Source organism: Diplotaxodon limnothrissa, linkage group LG9, assembly GCF_057381915.1.
Source record: "Diplotaxodon limnothrissa isolate DT_005_m linkage group LG9, D_limnothrissa_male_GT1.1, whole genome shotgun sequence".
Taxonomy (NCBI): domain Eukaryota; kingdom Metazoa; phylum Chordata; class Actinopteri; order Cichliformes; family Cichlidae; genus Diplotaxodon; species Diplotaxodon limnothrissa.
Window position 1 is genome coordinate 36,842,546 of NC_140604.1, and position 7,509 is coordinate 36,850,054.

Sequence of the window (7,509 nt, forward strand, 5' to 3'; positions counted from 1 at the left end):
ATGCGAGAGTGAATGAACAGTGCCATTGTAAAGCACTTTGGATGACTTGAAAAGCGCTATATATATCCAATCCATTATTATTATTACCATACCAAGACTGGAGCTGTGTGCGACAGTGCTAGCCATAGAAATTGCTGAGTTTATCGTTCAAGAGATCGATATCCAAATTGATGCGATCACCTTCTGCTGTGACAGTAAAGTGGTGCTGGGCTACATTCATAATCAGTCCAAATGTTTCTATGTGTACGTCCACAACAGGGTTCAGAGAATCCACCAGTCCACACAACCGAATCAGTGTAGGTATTGTTGAAATCTCCCAATTCTTTGAATCTTTGGGCTGGAGGAAGGACAATACTCGGTGTATTTATGCTCAATCAACAATCATTTATTTCCATACAATTCAACACTTAAGAGCATGCCCGTCTATCTCTATGTGGCTCCAAATTCCCTCTTTATTTAATTTCACACTCGTCAGGGGACAGGCACACAAAAATTTCAAACCACTGAAACGAGGAATTCAACCTTTTTTTTATATTTCTTTACTAATCTAGACTCAACCTTTGTTCGCAAAATGTGTCTTGTTCTAGTCCGGAATAAATGTGAACCCGTGGTTACACGGTCGTTCCAGTGTTTTTCTGTAGCTAAGCGGGAGTCCTCAGTTCCCAAGTCGCCACCTCGGCACTTAACCTGCCTGCACGTCTACAGACAGGGGGGTTGCCAAACCATGAACAAAATTAGTTTCCACAGGTACACTAGGCATCAACCTTTGATCCTAAAATGTGTCTTTGCTCTAATGTCCTCCTATTCAAACACATCAACCGTCACTGTCACTGTGTTCACGCTTCACACTCACAAAAAACACACTCAGAGCGCGCCTCACTCACACTCAAAACAACACCTAGAGCGCGCTTTACACACAAGACAGCACCCAGAGCGCGCTTCGCAGCTTCGCAGCTTCGCACACACTCACTCAGAGCGCGCCTTCACACACACACACACACACACACACACAACACTTTTCCTCAGCGGGAATTTTACACAGAAACCTCTGAGCTCAACTGTTAGATCTTCTTAAAGCACACTGCACCATAGACCAAAATACCCCTTTCTCTGCACTTATGACCACCACAACGGGGCAAAGTCGCATCATAAAAGTGATGCTTGCATCCCCGAAGTTATACCTGACATCATAAACCAGGTTTTGCTCTATGTACTTCTTGGCAAGTAAAATTTTACTTTGTTTTATGACCGCAGCCCTTAAAACTCGACTGACGCCACAAACCACCGTCAAACCTCTATCCAATGTACTAAAACTAGCACCAACCACTACTGCACTTCACGGCCGCACCACCGGAACACGGCCGTATCATAAACCAAACCTACGGACGTGTTTCGCTCTCGCGTTGCCAGCGTTCAACTGCACCGTGAGCCAGCATCTGCTTTTCCTTAAATCAACTTCTATTTCATAGCCGGCAAGAGCCAGGACGTAACCGACACCATAAACAAACTTCAAACCTCGACTTCAATGTACTGAACTAATGGCCGCGTCTTCAGAAGAAATTCTAATGTATTATTGCTATAGAAGCCAGTATTAGACAAAATTAAATGTGGAAGGTAAAGTGGCTGCAACTAGTCCAACGTAGTATGTTATTAGTATCTCGGTAGAAGCAGTTTACTGCAACTAGTCCAACGTAGTATGTTATTAGTATCTCGGTAGAAGCAGTTTACTGCAACTAGTCCAACGTAGTATGTTATTAGTATCTCGGTAGAAGAAGTTTATTTAACACACTGGAATTCAGCCTCAACTTATGTTGTTAGTATCTTGCGCCAAAAACCAGACACCGACAAATTTACTGTGAAAATACGTGTAACTCAGTGAACAGATTAATTTGGAAAGCCCAATATGCACATTTGGTATTTATAATACAACAGGCTGTGCTTACCTTTCTGTTTTAGGCCGGCCTTCTGTTCACCTTGCCCCACGATCTCACCAAAGGCCAAATCTACACCTCCTCAGCACACCAAGTATCCGGGTCACACTGCACCAAGTTGTTGAAATCTCCCAATTCTTTGAATCTTTGGGCTGGAGGAAGGACAATACTCGGTGTATCAATGCTCAATCAACAATCATTTATTTCCATACAATTCAACACTTAAGAGCATAAGGACCATCATGATGGGGAGACATGCCTGAAGAGGGTCACAGCAAGTCTCAAAATGGTGACGGGTTACACAGCCTTTTATAGCTCCTAGCGGCCCCCATCTAGTCGTAAAAGCCAAAACATCACATTCTTTCTCTGTTACAGCGCCTAAGTTATGACCTCGGCAGTTGTTTCTCTGCTTTCTGTAAGGTGGGGGTATGGAATGTGGTCTGTCTATCTCCCCTGTCTTAGACACAGAGTCTCCTTCTCTTCATGATTCAACAATAGAACATGTCAAGAAAACAGTGTAACACATTCCCAGCAGATCAAGGATACAGAGTGATGCACCTTTATCTAATGAACTAATATGTGAATATGTTCTGTTAACTCAAAAGTATAATGAGAACTAAACTACATACAGATCACACACTCTATGTTAAAGGGTATAATATGATCTACAGCAGTATCATACTTCAACTACTTTGATTACATATATAAGGTAACATATGATAACAGAATAATATCACAGTATGTACCTACGGAGCATAATCCAGCTGACCATGCTTCTAGGTCCATTCAAGCCTCACAGCTCACCACAACCAACTGGTTCACCGGTCCAACATTTCTATACAAATCACAGCCAAGCAGCGAGCAACATGAGACCTTTGAGCTTATCAACCCAGACGCAGATGTTGAGATACGACCACAAGTTACCACCTGTGTTACAAGTCAAAAGGACAAGTCCCTGGGTTGTGAGAGATTCACGAAATTCTCTTTCTGGAAGTCTATACGGAGAGGAGTTGCAACACTCATCCATGTGGTTTGTTCTTTTAAGGCAAGCAGCCAAGGAACCAACGGGTGTAATGGTTGGCATTGGTGCCGTAAACCTCTCACAGCTGACGAGTTGTCCAAGGCAACTACAGTGATTCTTGTTGCTGTGCAACAACTTAACAACTTACTGTGAAATACTTACTAATTAAAAGGAGTTGGACGCTACATCCTGACTTCGCGCGTTATTTCAAGTGGAGTTAGGCTACTGCTGAATTGTGTAGCGTACACACACAAGGAGAGCAGGACAGTGGAGCACCCATATTAAATTAGGTTCTTTTGGATTCTTTAGGGCCAAGAAAGACACGGCTCAAAAGTGGTCCTTTTACTTTAAAAAATGATCTTTATTTTACATATCCAGATATGTAGACCTTAAGACAAAACACACAACCCCAGCACTGAAGCACAAACGAAAGCCTAGTTATTTATATACTTGCTCTCTACGTCATACCACACTTTAAGTTTCGATCAAAGCCTAGTTGGTTTCACTTTCTAGCTGCAAAAGCACGCTTCTGCAAAAGCATGCAGTTTCCTGTCAGCACTTTTTGGCACAGAGTGTACTCAGAGTTAGGCCTTTCTTATATATAGCAATATAATCAGCATATAAACATTTAGGATGATAAATTTAAACCTCAACATTTTGTTGTACACGTACAATGACAAGAAAGGGCTATTCTATTCTATCTCTTAGATAATGTTTATATTTAATAAAGGGGATGCTAAAATGACTTTTACACTCTAGAAATGAACTAAATGCATTTTAAGTTACTTTTTAAATGTGGTTGCAGACAGATCACAGATTCAGAGTAGACCGTAAAAAAAGAAATCCTAAAAAAACAGTAATATTCCGGCAGCTGGGGCGCCAAAATAATACCATAAAATAACTTTCTCATAGAAATACGGTTTGTTGCCCTAATTTTACATGGGATTTTGCCTTTTTCAAGTGCTTTTAAACATTAAATTAGGAACATTTTAATGTGATTAAACAATGAAATTACCTATAAACAAGGTCAATGAATGCGGCAATATGAATAATAATACTTGTACAGAAATATGCAGTTAACAGTTGGTTTAAATAATAATGGTGTCAGGGTTGGCTGAGGAGAACCCAAATGCTAGACTTTTAGAATGGAGAAAGTGAGTTTATTTAACAGAACAGTGCCAACAGTCCACAGTGTGTGCTTTCCCAATTCCCCCTGTACCGTGATTCCTTTCCGTGATGCGTGGTTGTGCTTCGTCCTCCTTGGTGCCAGTGTTCAACTGTTTACTGCTCCCTCCACACGTTTCCGTAATCACCCTGGAAACAAGAGATGCCACAATGAGTACTGCCCCATCCACTGGCCGACTAAACACGTTAACTAGTGATGGCCCGCTTGAAGCTGATGCTCCGGAGCGTGTGTCGAAAAAAACAACACACTGGTTCAGAAGCACTGTGTCGAGGCTTGCTTTGTTTGGCAAAAGTCACGTGACCAGTGACGTCCGAAGCTTCATTACGCACGTAACTGCTTCGGTACCTGATTCAAACGGATATAAGGAAGTGAATCATCCACGGGATTCGTGGAGTGTGTTGATGGTGACAGATAGTGACGAGGTGATCATTCCACTGACAGATATGGAGCCAGTGAGGAAGAGAGGACGTTCTGGCATGTGGGAATATTTTGAGTTGATTTTGCTCAATTCATTTTATCTGCCGAAGTGAAAAACTTGAAATGTCCAAAATCATGTTTTCATAATGTAAATATCATTACAGCATATGACTTTAGGAACACTTCCATGTGAATTAAAGCTAATGAAGACTACAAAAATGTATTTGACACTACATTACATTGCTACAGTTTAGAAAATCATTTTGTTTATTGTTTTTAGGTGATAGTCTGCAGGACCCAGGAATACCTGCATATCTACCAGCTTGCAGTGTGGTTCCTGCACTCCACAGCCTCTTCTGTTCCATGCAAGTGGATTTTCTCCAGGGCAGGAGAAACTATTTCTAAGAAAAGAAACAGACTCAGCCAGCGCACAGTAACACTAATCCTCTTTTTAACTGTAAATAACAAAAGGGCTACCTGACATAGATCATGTTTTTACTTTGCAAGTTCTTGATTAGGGGTGGATTTTGATTATCGCCTTTCTGATTACAATCCATGCTAAATTGAATAAAGTGATATTGATTCATTAAAATCCCGTGTCGATTTGTAAATTAACGTTATTATGCCTGAAACGCCAGCATCTCAGGTTAAACCTCACAACATGTCGTCAAACACCATGCAGCTAAAACAGTAACTGGGAGCAGGTTTACGAATTCTGCATACAAACGTAAACACAGAGCGCGGACCCGACGCGTCAGAATCAGATTTTGGTGTGTCGTCGGGTCCGCGCTGTGTTTGCCTCTTTTTTCTTCGCTGGCTTCTGCAGCTGCAGGTTTCATAACTCTCTGTTTACATCTCTAATTAAGTCTCACGTGTGTCAGCTTTCTTTTAATAGATACGAAATTATGGATATATACTGTTAAATGATCAGAATTGTAATATTTCTGACTGAGGCAAAACTTTCCAGATTCCAATCAAATTGAATCGGATCCTGTATCGAATCAAAAATGATTCTACAAATCAGTGACGATGCAGCCGTACTCAGCTTCCTAAGCATTTTCCCTTTCCAGTTCACAATCAATCCCACCCCTAGGTCAAAAATATGTATAGGACAATTGGCCTCATCTAATATTTTGTATGAACCTGTCCAGCTGTCCAGTGATTAAATGACAAGTAGATGGAGGCAGGACTTCACAGCAGGGGCATACTCCATAATGTGCTGTGCATTCTCATATGTATATTATATATATTGCTCACTTATTGTATTTACCAACATCAAGGAGTTATGAGCAAAGAAAGGCCACACCATAGTGCATGTTTAAATAGGGAAAGTTTATTGATCAAAAGGTATTACGCAAATACGCATTAAATTTTTTTCAGCCCCCCAATCGAGAAAACAAAACCAATTACATGTTCAAAGCAACGGAACGGTGGCCCAATATCAGAGAGAACTCCACTCTTGAGTGAGCAGCGATGATTGAGCAGTCCGTTTTATTTTGCAGATTCAAGCTGCTCTTCAAAATTTTCACCACCAGATGTCACCGGAGAGGACTGTGTTGAAAAGCTTCGAGTAATGAACCGTTTTTCAATACAAGCTTCAGTGCTTCGGAAAGCTTCATTTGGCCATCACTAACGTTAACCATTCCAACAAGAAAGTATTGAAACCACGAGCTCCGCACTAACTGTATTTCTAGTTTAACGATCCCACGCCGACTGCTGCTCCACTGCTCTCTTAAGTAGAGCCCCTTGATTAGGCAGATCAGCAACAGGTGAGTTATTATCACAGGTGTGGCTGGCTCCAAGGCAGGGACTCTCCAGACCTGGTGGGGCAGCAAAACTGACACAACAACACACAGGGAAACGAGGAACGAGGAGCAGATCACACCACAACCATAAACGATTAAGAAAGACAAATAAAACTCATAATATTCTCAAAAAAATACTCAAAAAAGAACACATGATCCCTGGGTCACAGAGCCAGGCCCATGACAAATGGATTGCATTCATATAGCGCTTTATGAGACCCTCAAAGCGCTTTAAAATTCCACTTTATAATTCTCCTCTGGCCATCACCAGTAGGTGTTAGGTGAAGTGTCTTGCCCAAGGACACAACGACCGAGAGTGTCCCAGCCGGGGCTCGAACCGGCCACCTTCTGATTACAAGGCGAACTGCGAACTCTTGAGCCACGATCACCCTAAATAGCAATAATAATAATAATTATTTGATTTAAAAAAAATTTATAAGAATCATTTTATATATTTTTCCATAGCATTACATTTGAATTTAACAGTTCAATCTTTCAAATAACAGACAAATATTTGTGAAATTATGATGCATTTGTGAATGTATTTTAACATACAAATAATATGCATATGTACAGACAAATACATTTAAAAAACAAGAAAGTTATGTTTTATTACATTTACAGTGATTTTACGTTAATTTACATTTGAAATTTAAAATCACAGTCTATTTATGTGAATTTGATGATATTCTGGAAGAACAGTACAAAACTGTAAAATACACAGTTAAATACTTTTATATTACAATTTTCTTTTACAGTGTAGTTAAGGCCTGGATCCAACTATTGATATGTGCTAGTTAGAATTATTACGCTCTTGATTTTCTCTGGCTGTCTCTTTTCTGCTCTGTCCTCCTAACACATCATCCTTCGTGGAACATTAAGATTCATATGTGGGTCACAGCCAGGAGGACAGAGGTGATGTAGAGACAAGGTAGAGGACTCTCTTACTTTTGTTAACAATAAATTAACATTTAACTCATTTGTAGGAATGCAATCACATTCAGCTGTTACATGTAGGTGGAACTAGACTCTTTGCATTTAGTTTCACATGGTTGTTTTGGAAATGACCTGATTATGGAGTTTGGTGTCAGAGAGTGTGCAGCAGACTGACAGGAGCAGCTGTGTGTGTGTGTGTGCGCATTCTTCCTT